Genomic DNA, 13938 nt, shown 5'->3' with positions numbered 1-13938 from the left:
TATTTACTAACTAAATAATCACACATAAATACATAAAAACACACAGTATAGGTTGAATTGATTACTAACATAATGCAATAAAGGCCCTAGTGGACTAACCCGATATTACGGCTTGTTACACAAAATTGAGGATTCAGAAAGTCTCTCAAAGGGAAAGACAAAGGAATTCAACTATCGTACATACAGTTGAATAATATGCTCACCGTAAATATGAATATTTAGCACACTAACAACCGCTCATTTGGATTTAGAAATGCAACGTATATTTACGCTTAGATGTCTTTCTGTCTTCCCACTCAATGTTCACTGGGAAGTTATCGAGGAATGTAAGACTCTGGTTGTGTAAGTCTCCGGTTGTCCACCAGAGGTAACAATGTCCTTTGTAGTTGTAGTAGGCTTCTTTGTTCTGGAAGTGTTCGTTAGAATGGATACATCAGAGTACCACATGGTGGTGCGAGGGAACTATTCTTCCCCTCTCATCTTCGGTTGAGTTTCCTAGACTACGTTACATGCAGAGTTGCAGGCAGTGCATGTCTTAGTCTAGTCTTCTTCTTCTCTGTTGAAAGTTTCAGAGTTTCTAACCATTTTGTAACATTCAGCTCACACTGTCAGTCACGCTGGTCTGTAGAGATTTAACTATTCGTAATGTATTCAGCTTGAGCTGCACGTATACTAGTCTGATGTAATTTTTGTTAGGAGTCCTTTATAAGCACTCTGGCAAAAGGGGCGTTCCATCCTATTGGCATAATATCTGTGCTCAAGTGGGCGTGGTTACTGACTGGGTAAAACTTTATGACAACAATTATCTCATTTAGAAGGCTAAAATCAAATTACTATCTTTTCACAAATAGTTTCATATTTAATCATATACGTTGTACAACATTTAGATGTAAATCTGACAACTGGGACATATACATTTGTATACAAATGTAAACACGTTTACATTTGTAATGTTTTGGTTCCCCACCAACCATTTCCCACATTCTTTATGTTAGAAATATTGTTTCATTACCCAATTTTGGATGTTGGAGTTTTGGCGGCAGATTCTCTCTCTACACACATCAGATTCCTTTCTTCAATACTGCAGGGCCCGAGAGAGAAAGTTTTATCTTTGATCGTCACCCAGGAGAGAAAGAGAGTTTGGCTATCTGTCAGCCATTGGCCTAGCTCATCCGGCTCCTTTGATCCTTACCCAGGAAGGAAAGTCATGACAGGATAGTAGATTGACATAGGCTAGTGTTTTTGCTGTTCGTTAGGCCTACTCATCTTGTTGACTGACGAAAAGCAAATGTGGACAGGTTTTCCAATATCTTCAATATGCATCTCGGAATTGGATAAGGAAGCACGCAGTTTCATACCCGATGTGTCTGTCTTCACTTGTAGGCTGTGAGAAAGACCCGATCAGGTGACTGAGAGCCACGTGAGTGAGAGGTGCTTTGGCACTCAGCCGGGAGAAAGGAATTATAATTATTATATTCAGCCCAAGGGTACAACGGCAACTGGCCGCAAAAGCATGTATTTTTTTAGGGGGCATTACAGCCACACAAAGGGGATGAAGCTGGGAAATTCGAAGAATTATCAAGTGCTTGTAAATTGTGAATGAGCGACTCATCATTAGAGTTGCATCATGCAGCCTTAGAATGTGTAAAAAAATCTTAAAATATAGCCCAACATTTACTAAAGTTACATAAATAACTCTAAATTAAGCATATTGGAGTAACTGTTTCTTTGTTAACTGCTCAACACAGAATAGCCGCATGTGCGCACTCTCTCAAATTGTTTGGAGAAAATATCCATGGAATTCTAAGCAAATATTGTCTGCGAGATGAACTAGCGTAGCCCACAGCCATATGGCATAGCCAGATCAGGGCCTAACATAAGGACAACTCAGAGTATGCTATTCTGTTCTTCTGAAATAAACTACATTTTATTCATATCATGTTTGTTTAGACCTGTCTAAAATAAATAATGGATTTATTGTGATGGTGTAGGCTATATTACATGGATTTATTATACTTTTTTACATTTAGATGTTCCAAAGGTCTTTTAATTAATAGTCAATTACCGTGAGACAGGCAGTTATTTGCTTGACAATCACCGGCTGACAAAATTTCATGACCACCACATCCCTAGTGGCACCCATCCCTCGGTACCTCCCCTGTTAACAGAGAGAGAGAGAGAGAGTTAATAATACCCTCTCAAAAGGTTAATCACCCAACACAGTAAGCAACTTACTCACTCTCGCTCACTCACAACCAGCAGTCATAATCGTAACTCCAGAAACTGCCTGGGCACAGTGCTCGAGTCATCCGTCCAAGCACATTGGCACCAGTCCCCGCCCACAGTAAAGCAATAGGGAACCCACTTGTCTCACAGTATGGCGTGGGTGAGTGCGAGTGTGTGTACCGACTGTCTTAATTGAAATGTAACGACATGCCACAAGTAGAGACCCAGAGGCAAAACATTTCTCCTCCTCTTTCCCCTCCTCTGCCCTGCTCTCTTTCCCCTTTAGGGAGATGACACCACTACCCACAACCCCATGACGTTTGTGTCTCTCTCGCTAGCTCTCCTGCTAGCTTGCTAGCTCATTAGTGACTTGTGTGCAGATTGCGCCTTGATTGTTTACTAACCCTCCGTTTTTGATCTCAATGCTTTGTGTCCTGAGGGGGCTCTTGCTCTCTTGTTCACACTACAAAAACACACGCACACACACAAATATTTCTGCACGTATTCACACACACGCAGATGCACGTGTTCCGCTACTGCCATACTCTCACTGCTCACATTACTTCCATATTTCAGTTAATGGTTCTGTTATGTGTTGAGATTTCCAGGGCAGAAAAGGAGGATTTCTTTGCTGGGGATAATCCTAATTGTCGTCTTCATCCGATTATGATACTATTGTATCAGATAACTGGTATAATGTCTCGGTGGTTCTGATTCCTATCCCAGCTAGCACATAACGTTCTGAGAACCATATGTTTCTTAGAGCTTGGTGAGAGCATGGTTGTCCTATGGTTATTTTGCATACAACCTTACCATAACTTTCTGGGAATTGTGTAGAATAGTTGCTTGGCTTTGGAACATTCTCAGCAGGAACTTGACAAAAAACACTATTTTCTTCCTATTTCATTAGTTTAACAGAACGTTTCCCTAAAGTTCAAACATTTATTTTTGGTAATGTTCTAGGAATGTTCTCCAACTGGTTTGACAATGGGAATGTTCTCCAATTGTTCAGAGAACGTTAAGAAACAACATTCTTCTGTAGGAATTTCAGTACTTCAGCATAATGTTTCCTTATTGTTTTATTTAAAGTAATATTCTCACAGTTCAGAGAATATTAAGAAAATGTTCCATTAAAACCACAAGAAAACTTTAGTATCGAGTAAATGAATGTTATTTAAAAACATTCTTACATTCCATTTTCATCATCGACAAGACTCTCTCTAACCTCTATCTTGTTAAGTGTATTCAGGAGTGGTGCCGTGCCCTCTAATTGGCCACACCTGATCCTAAGAAATTATTGTTTCCTTTGAAATGGGGTCTGTTAGTGTAACGATCGTCAAAAGGAGTAGACCAAGGTGCAGCGTGGTATGTGTTCATAGAACCATAGAATGCCCACCCCACACCCTGACCTAACAACATAGAGAAATAAACCGTCTCTCTCAGGTCAGGACGTGACAGTACCCCCCCCCCCCCCCCCCCAAAGGTGTGGACTCCCGGCCGCAAACCTGAAACTATAGGGGAGGGTCCGGGTGGGCATTTATACTTGGCGGCGGCTCTGGTTTGGGGCGTAGCCCCCACCCCGCCCGCTGATCCCCCCGCTTCTGTGTCACCGGAGGAACCAGACCGTGGATCATCGCCGGAGGCTCTGAACTGCGGACTGCCGCTGAAGACTCTGGGCTGCAGGCCGCCGCTGAAGACTCTGGGCTGCAGGCCGCCGCTGAAGACTCCGGGCTGCAGACTGCCTCTGAAGACTCCGGGCTGCAGACTGCCGCTGAAGACTCTGGGCTGCAGACCGCCGCTAACTGGGGACCGCCGCTGAAGACTCCGGACTGGGGACCGTCGCTGGAGGCTCCGGACTGGGGAGCGTCGCTGTAGGTTCCGGACTGGGGAGCGTCGCTGTAGGCTCCGGACTGGAGAGCGTCGCTGTAGGTTCCGGACTGGAGACTGTCGCTGCAGGCTCCGGGCTGCAGACCGCCGCTGAAGACTCTGGGCTGCAGACTGCCTCTGAAGACTCCGGGCTGCAGACTGCCGCTGAAGACTCCGGGCTGCAGACCGCCGCTAACTGGGGACCGCCGCTGAAGACTCCGGACTGGGGACCGTCGCTGGAGGCTCCGGACTGGGGAGCATCGCTGTAGGCTCCGGACTGGAGAGCGTCACTGTAGGCTCCGGACTGGAGACTGTCGCTGCAGGCTCTGGGCCATGGATCATCACTGGAGGCTTCGTGCCATGGATCATCACTGGAGGCTTCGGACCATTGATCATCACTGGAGGTTTCCTACGTGGAGCTGGAACCGGTCTCACCGGACTGGGGAGACGCACAGGAGACTGGGTGCGCAGAGCAGGCACAGGGTATCCTGGGCCGTGGAGGCGCATTGGAGGTCTGGAGCTTAGGGCTGGCACACCCCGTCCTGGCTGGATGGTTATTTTAGCCCAGCAAGGGTGGAGCGCTGGCACAGGACGAACTGGTTTGTGCTGGTGAACGGGGGGTACCGTGCGTAGAGCTGGCGCAGGATACCCTGGGCCGAAGAGACGCACTGGAGACCAGGAATGCTGAGCCGGCACACTACTTCCTGGCTGACAGCCAACTCTAGCACAGCAACGGTGAGGAGCTTGCACCGAGCGCACCGGGCTGTGAGTGCGCACTGGCGACACAGTGCGCATCACCGCATAACACGGTGCTTGCTCGGTCACTCGCTCCCCACAGTAAGCACGGGGAGTTGACTCAGGTCTCAACCCCGACTTCGCCAATCTCCCCGTGTGCCCCCCCAAAACATTTTTGGGGGCGCTGCCTCTCGGGCTTCCACTGTTTCCTTGCCTGTTCCTCTCAGTATCGCCGTTCCGCTTTCGCTGCCTCTATCTCCTCTTGCGGATGGTGATACTCCCCAGGCCTTGTCCAAGGTCCAGCCCCATCCAGGATTTCCTCCCAGGTCCAGTCATCCGGCCCACGCTGCTTGGTCCTTTGGTTGTGTAACGGCCGTCATCAGATTGAGACCAAGGTGCAGCAGAGGATGTTTTCATATTAAGGATTTTAATAAACGAATTAACACTATACAAAAAGAAAACACGACAAGGAATGACAGCCAAACAGTCCTGTCAGGATTAACAAACCTAGACAGAAAACATTCACCCACAAACCCCAAAGGAAAAACAGGCTGCCTATGTATGACTCTCAATCAGCAACAACGATCTACACCTGTTCCTGATTGAGAGCCATACACGGCCGAAACAAAGAAAACCACCAACATAGAAAAAGAAACCTAGAACGCCCACCCATGTCACACCCTGGCCTAACCAAAAATAGAGAACAAAAAACCCTCTCTATGGCCAGGGCGTTACAGGTGGTAGGATCTTCTGTAACGATCGTCAAAAGGAGTAGACCAAGGTGCAGCGTGGTATGTGTTCATCTTGATATTTATTTTAAATCTGAACACTTAAAGAAAATAATAAACAATGGAAAAACGACCGTCACGTCTTGCAGGCTTTACAAAGCAGTACAAAAATAAGATCCCAAATAAACCGTCTCTCTCAGGTCAGGGCATGACAGTTAGATAAAAATGACTAAAATGAACAGCTTTGTATGCTTAAGAAAATATGGCACGCTACCTCCATCCTGTTGGCGCTAATTCCCTAATTCCATGGATAGAGAACAGAAGGTTATAGATTTGAATCTCACTGATGCCGTTTAACAATAAAAAAAAGAAAAAGCGTTTCCACATGCCCTATCTGTATTTTGAGTAAAAAAAAAAAGGTAACCCAAAATAAGCTAGCAGTGTTATTGAAACATTCAGTGAAAGTTATTTAAGTTATTTAAAAACATCCAAATAACCTATACTTTCTCAGAGCGTTAATAGAACCTCCCAGGAAAACTTCCAAGAAACCAGAGTAAAACATTATCTAAACCTCCCTGCAACCTAAAAATAAACGTTCACAAAATAGGTTTTTAACCTAGTGATGAGGAACAACGCTCGTCGTCTCCCTCCAGAATATCTATGGTAATGCTAAATCTGAGTCGTGTGGGAGGAAAACACATTTTATGGAAATCAAATGTGATACAGAAAACAAACAATACACACACACACACACAAACAAAACGGAGTGCGAGTCTGGCCCCCATCCACCGCGGCTTATTTCACGCCAGGGCACAGCGATTAGCATTACATTAATAAACCACACTTTTGGAAAGAGAGGGGTGATTACAGAAACAAATAATATGACGGCGGGTGGAGACACGTGTCGGCGATAATATCATGACTAACTGACATTTGGTATTCACAACCTCCGTCTTGGCATTCACTAGCTCCGCTTAACGGATAAGGTTTTGTTAATTATCAAACCACGGAGACCCGACCACGAGGGCAACAAAACTGTACCAATCATGATAATGACGTTGGGGGGGTGCAGACCCTACATTTCATGTGTATAAAATGTAATGTCAATATGTTTAGTGGTCTGGCTGGTAATTTTCTAGGCAACTGTTTCATCCACTCACAAAAATAGAGGGCACATCATTTCTACACTGACAACAATAAATGCCACATTTTAGAAAGAAGGAACAAAAAAAGAAGGAAGGAAGGAAGGAAGGAAGGAAGGAAGGAAGGAAGGAAGGAAGGAAGGAAGGAAGGAAGGAAAAAGAAGGAATCATGTTTGTGTCAAGTCATTCTTAGTGAAACATAATCTATACAGAATTAATTGACACATTTTCAGTGTAATAAAAAATGTGAACAATTTCACAAAAACAAACAATGTCATCTTTAAGCATTATTCCTGTGTGTCTTTATTGTCCCTGTATGCATCTTTATACTGCTGACAAATCCAATTTCCATTGTAGGGTTAATAAAGTGTATTCATTAATTCGAGGTTTATTGTCTCCCCATTGAGTACTGACCCAAAACAGATTATGGTGACCAATTTACAATTAAATACATTTCTACATCCCCTCAGTTGTTTGCAATTATGAAGGTATTGTCAGGTCACAAATAATATTTATTTATTTAACCCTTATCTTACAAATTGTCTGAGAACACACTTTCAATACAGCAACTAGCTGGGAAATAGTTGCAGAGGAGAGGGCATGAATGAGCCAATTAGAACTGTGAGTCCACAGACTGTATCATTCAATTATAAAACATTCCCTTTACGTTCCAAGTGACACCCTATTCACGGGAAAGTGCACTCCTTTTGACTGAGGCCCATTGGGCTCTTGTCAAAAGTAGTATAACTTAAAGGGAATAGGGTGTCATTTGGGATGCAGACTCCATTGATGGAGTGAAACACATCTTAGTCTACCTTTTCGATGTACTGTAGCTACATATTTCCATCTCCAATGAGCACTATGGACATCCTTTCACATTGGGCCCTTAGAAAAGGCAGAATGTGCCCGCAAAGCTGCCAAGAATATAAGAGACTTCCAGATGAGAGAGGGCCGCAGACACACATGGGCTGTCCGTAATAATGACCCATCTCCTGGCAGACCAAAGAACCGTGACTGGCCCTCATTCCCAGCTCCAGAGCAGGCTGGACCGATAAGGGCGGCCAGGCAGCTAGGCAGTCTGCCCCCATAATGTATGCTCCTGTGCTACTCAACTGACAGGAACCCACAGTGGGTTGAACACTTTTATTATAGGCACTGCATTGTGTATTACTTTTACTGTACTGTAGGCTCTGTTGTCTAAGCTGGAGACCTTACTTGTAAATGTTGAAATTTCCCGAACCAAATGGTTAATAGTGGTCTTAAACTGTATAGTGTGTATTTTGTGTAGGGAGAGAGAGAGAACCAGTTGGTTGGAGGAGAGAGAAACAATGATGGATTGGGCTCAAGCTAATAGCTTTTGGATGTGGGGAAGGATGGCGAGCTGGGACACAGGAGACGGAGTTGGGTATCTGTTGATTTCCACACAGCAGATGAACCATGTATTAAGCATGTTGTACCACTCCCCACTCTAAATGGTAATGCCAGAGCTTCTAGCGCTCTAGGTCCATGGCTGCCAGAGATGGCATGCATATGTAACAGTTACACATGACTGTCATTCAGCACAAACTGTGACAGAGTTTGTACGTGGTCAAACAGCTCGACCATGCCACATGAGGCCAGAGTGACATTGCATGCAGAATGGAAATGCTGCCAAGACGGTGTCCTGGACTCACTCCCTGTGTAGATGGAGAAAGTGTGAGTGTGTGTCTGAGAGATGTAGGTGTGGAGTGCAGCTGTCGCAGCCTTCTGCTGGCGGTCAAGCCTGGTGGTTAGTCTGGCCACTTGCATTGGACCTCATGGTGCCGTTCATCCAATCGGCTCAGACTTCACACGCCATTGAGCCAATCAGCTTGGACTTGCATGCGTGATTATGCTTTGGCCCTCTCTCTCTCAAGTTTGGAATATGTTGACTTGGACCAGTGTGGATGCTTTGAGGCCTCTGTCTCTACTCTCAGCCAACACACACAGATACAAAGACTCACACAAACCATCTCCCCCTCCCCCACCTCACACACTGACTGACAGACAGATATCTGGATCGGGAATGCTTTGTGTTGGCTCATGATCTATGCTGATGAGAAATTAACCATTTGACATTTGTGAGACATTAATGAGACATTAATCACATGTTAATGTCTGTCTGGTGAACACGTCTATTCAGCTGCTGTGTGTGTGTGTGTGTGTGTGTGTGTGTGTGTGTGTGTGTGTGTGTGTGTGTGTGTGTCCGTGTGTGTGTTTAGCTTGTCAGGACACACTGGGTGCAAGTGGTGAACCGACATTCGGCCTCTTCAGATGTAACCATCACTCTGGTGTGTGTGTGTGTGTGTGTGTGTGTGTGTGTGTGTGTGTGTGTGTGTGTGTGTGTGTGTGTGTGTGTGTGTGTGTGTGTGTGTGTGTGTGTGTGTTGGATGAACAGATTTTCTTTTACCTATTAATTCCACATGGTTACAGGGTTAAAACAGAAGCAAATCAAAGGGTTACGTTTAGGTATTCATTTAGAGTGGTTAAGGTTAGGACTATGGTTTGGGGAAAGCTGAATATCATCAAGTACTCTCACTGCTTGCTAGAGAATTGTGAACTGCTGTGGGGCAGTGGTCTCAGGAGTGTGTTCTGGCTCTGAGCCTCATGAGTTTGAGCCCAGTGCTGTGCCATTTCTTTGGGTGAGTGCCTGACGAAGGCATATATTGACGTCTTCAGGACCTTTTGAAATGTCCGAAATTAACGTCTCTTTCTTGGTACCAGCCTGGTTCTCACTACCGTCTATCAGCAGTGTTTTCTTGGTACTTAAGTTATATCCTCAACTATCCCAGCACAACTGGGCCGGTAGGATATGTGACGTTGCGGTGAGCCTAGAAGCAGGGAGGTATTTGCGTGACTACACTAAGTGTAACTTAGTGTAGTCATCTGCTAAATTACTAAAATCTCAAATCATATGTTTGGAAATCTCCCTGTGCTGCTGAGGCACTGCTGTGTGTGTGTGGGTCACCGACCATGGACGCAAGCCCCAGGTAGCCTCTTACTGAGTAATAATGGGATTTTCTGTATAGGGATGAGAGGCTAGCGAGTGTGTGTGTGTACAGGTGTCTACCGTGGCTTGTTAGACAAACACACACCCACACACGTCAGCCCACTCAGTGTAAGCAGAAAAAAACAAACCCACTCTCCAGTCCATGGCCACACATTCACAAACAGAAAGACCACCTACACATACACTCCAATACTCACACACACGTAAACACACACTCATACTCACACACAATCACGGACAGACACACACACGCACACTCCAACACTTAAACAAACACATTTGCTTACATTCACTTACACACACACACACACACACGCACACACACACACACACACGCACGCACGCACACACACACACACACACCTATTAATCAACAAAATCCCAATCCTCAAGTCTTCAATTTCCTATTTTAATAATTAATTTTAACTATGTTAGCCATATTGACCGAGTTGCTCAGACAGTATGTCAAATAAGACAAGAAACAATAGTAATCACATTAATTAACCATTTAATATGATTGCACCGAGATTGCAGCCAGACAGAGTTTAATGGATATTGTGTGTGTGTGTGTGTTCGCTCAGTGAAACAAGGTCGAAGTCCAGGTCTGAGGACTTATTAAAAATGATCTGAACCCAGTCCGCCACATTTGATTTATGAGATTGCCATGCCTCGCGGGGTCCCAAAGTTTTCTGGTGTCCCGGTGTAATTAATGGAATGTAGAACGTGTGACTGAGATTCCACCAGACCGCAAAGCTGCTAGAGTACTGGGAGACTTCCTCCAGCCCTCCTCTCCTCCCCCAGGTTGGTTTCCCGCTGTGATGACTGTTATTGACGGTTGGCGCCCGCACTCCGGACAGGGACCTTAATGAGATGGTGTCTGTGTGGTTAGCCCATCTCTCTCTCTTTCTCTGTCTGTGTGTTTATATTTTCTCTGTCTCTTTTCTCTTTTATCCATCTCTCTCTTTCTCTATTTGTCTTTCAGTTTCTTGCTCTGTTTCTCACTCTGTTTTGTGGAAAGACACACTTTAAATGCACTGGCACATGCATTGCTGTTCTAACAATGAGCCTGTAGAGAAAATATTGGACTTCAATACAGGGGCAGAATGGCCTTGATGTTACATAATGTTTACTCCTGCTCTTCATTGGAGTGTGTAATCTGTGTAACCTGTGGAATCGACATGCATCTTTTCCTTGTGTGTGCTTGTACATGCTTACGTGTGTGTGTGTGTGTGTGTGTGTGTGTGTGTGTGTGTGTGTGTGTGTGTGTGTGTGTGTGTGTGTGTGTGTGTGTGTGTGGATATGTGTGTGTGACTCATTATGCAGACCGACCATCTGTTGCCTGCTCGGCTCTGCCCTTATTCAGATGGATGAGGAGCACGGGGTTGTCTGTCTTTGCATTTCATTAGCTGTGTGTTTTCCTGCTCTAACTCATTAAGCCACACACAGCCAGAGCAGTCACTCAAGCCCTGGGACCCATTTAGACAGGACGGACACGCGCTCAGACAGCTATCAGCAGACTGGGGTCCTCGCAAAGCCAGACAGGCACAAATGCAGCCAGCCGTAGCCCTTCAGGAGCCCTATAGGCAGATGGTTAGACAGGGAACATAGTAAACAGTTTGGAGCAGAGTAGGCCTGGCACAAGGGATGGCACAGTGTCTCTAGCCTGATATCCTTCTTTCCATCCTTCCTTTGTTCCTTCCTTCATTGTATTATTCCATTCCTTTGCTTTTTTACTACTTTTATTATTTCCTTCTTTCCTTCCTTCCCTCATGCCTTCCTTCTTTCCCTGCTTCTTCCTCCTTTTCATTCCTTTCCTCCTTTCCTTAATTTATACGTTTCATCCTACAAACATACTCACCCACTCTCCAGTCCATGGCCACACATTCACAAACAGAAAGACCACCTACACATACACTCCAATACTCCAACACAAGAAAAAACACACTCTCAGTATTCACCCATTCATGATCCTTTTCACCTACACATATTCATTTTAGACCAGAGAAAGAAATTGTTGAAAAGTAGTGCGACTCATATGACTCATTACTGCTCTCCATTATTTCCACTGTCACATTTCACACATTACTGATGTCAACTGAGAACAGCCAGAACTGCACACACTTTCAGGTCAACATCAGACAACAATAACTCATCCATTAATGTACAGTACTATACTCCAACATCAGGCCGCTTTTCTGGCTCACCCAACAGGCTATATAAAGCAGGAGACAATAGAGTCACTCTCTTTAGACTTGGAATAGATCCCACTCCAGGCAAAGCTCCAGTAATATCGGACTATCGCTCAAATAGGAATTAGAGTCCAAGGCAGATTGTGAATAGTACATTTACTTTAGCCCAGAATGGGACAGATCAATAGTAGATATTCCCACCGGCACAGGCTTGGCTAGCAGCAATGGGTTATTGTCAAGGGTGTGTGTGTGTGTGCGTGCGTGTGTGTGTGAGTGTGGGGGGCATGTGTTTGCTTGCATGCCTCTTTGGATGTTAGTGATGTACCACTGTATTAAATTATTCTACAACATAATTATAACAATTGCTCTTTGAAACAGAGCAAAGTAACTAGCCCACTTACATGTCAGTTCTATACAGAACAATCAAACTCCATTTCAACCTGGCTTATTGTCAGGGTCTCCTTGTCTGCATCCAAAATGGTCCCCTATTTCCCATGTAGTGCACTACTTTTCACAAGGGCCCATGTGGTTCTGGTCAATAGGATGCAATTTGGGACACACTATTGTCTTTGCCCACAGGAAAAAAAGACTATATTATTTAATGTTTTGTTTTTGCGGACTTTATACTGTATTATTCACTGACGTATACTATTGCATACTGTAGTATTTTACAGTTTACTGGAGTATAAATACTGTAGTAAAAGAAAATGGTAGTATATACCATAGTATTTACTGTAGTGGTTTTGTGGACATTACTGTAGTATATAGAAGTGGGGGCTTTCTCTATGAGGAAACCTACTGGAGAAATACTAAAATAGCACATTTTACATAACCTGTAAGTAGGTAGGACTGGGGTCTGAATGGATAGGTCAGAGCTTCTGCTCTTTTCTATAACCTGTAAGGAACACTATATATGGTCTATACTTGGCATGTACACTACCTTCCTAATATTGTGTTGTACCCCCTTTTGCCCTCAGAACCAGTTCAATTAGTCGGGGCTTGGACTCTACAAGGTGTTGAAAGCGTTTCAAAGGGATGCTGGCCCATGTTGACTCCAATGCTTACCACAGTTTTGTCAAGTTGGCTGGATGTCCTTTGATGTGGTAGACCATTCTTGATACAAATGGGAAACTGTTGAGTGTGAAAAACCCAGCAGCGTTGTAGTTCTTGATACATTCAAACTGGTGTGCTTGGCATCTACTACCATACCCTGTTCAAAGGCACTTAAATATTTTGTCATACCCATTCACCATCTGAATGGCACACCTACACAATCCATGTCTCAATTGTCTCAAGGTTTAAAAATCCTCCTTTAACCTGTCTCCTTCCCTTCTCATCTACATGATTTAACAAGTGACATCAATAAGGGATCATAGCTTTCACATGGTCAGTCTATGTCATGAAAAAAGCAGGTGTTTTGTACACTCAGCATAGGTTTCTCCCCTATGTGTGTCACACATTGAGATATGGGGCAGGGGAATGGGCAGGGTATATGCACATTACATTCTGTATTATTACTATGGTTAAGAAACTGCAGTGTTTTTGCAGACATTACTGTAGTATTTACTAGTGTTTTTATACTACACAATTCTGTAGTAAGTACTACACATGATCGAGGGATACTACAGTGTGTAGTATATTATTCTACAGTATACAAAAATGTATTACATAATTATATGGTAAGTACTATTGTATTCTATTGTAAACCGTAGTATTTTTTCATGTGGGGGTGTGAATTGAGGGATGTTTAAAGCACTGAGTCCCTTTGCATTGTGGGTGCAGAGCATTGTGGGTGCCGTCCTGCCAATATGCTGTCAAAGCAGTGAATGGAAATGAACACACACACACACAAAGTGTCTGTTTTATCCCGAGGTCAGAGCCTTCCTTTAGAGCTAGGCTCAGACACAGAGGTAAAAATACGTAGACTGACAGAACCCTGTTTCCTGCCAACATAGCAGGAATGCAGTCCAACATGGCACCAATTAGTACCATGCTAATGAACAGCGGGCATTGAGGTTTGTCTC

The 13938-nt window shown here is 44.4% G+C and overlaps 1 protein-coding gene and 1 non-coding gene across 3 annotated transcripts in view; one reads left to right on the top strand and one right to left on the bottom strand.

Annotated features, from left to right (window-relative positions):
* The window catches only part of ncam2 (neural cell adhesion molecule 2), a 407658-nt gene that overhangs the window by 207637 nt on the left and 186083 nt on the right, over positions 1-13938 (top strand). The gene's annotated exons all lie outside the window — the stretch shown is intronic.
* On the bottom strand, positions 12687-12739 carry LOC115179883 (U7 small nuclear RNA). Its single transcript, XR_003873012.1, has one exon. It is a non-coding gene; the product is annotated as a U7 small nuclear RNA (small nuclear RNA).

This window comes from Salmo trutta, chromosome 39 (genome assembly GCF_901001165.1).
Source record: "Salmo trutta chromosome 39, fSalTru1.1, whole genome shotgun sequence".
NCBI classification, from domain to species: Eukaryota; Metazoa; Chordata; class Actinopteri; order Salmoniformes; family Salmonidae; genus Salmo; species Salmo trutta.
This window is presented reverse-complemented; position numbering and strand designations above follow the sequence as displayed.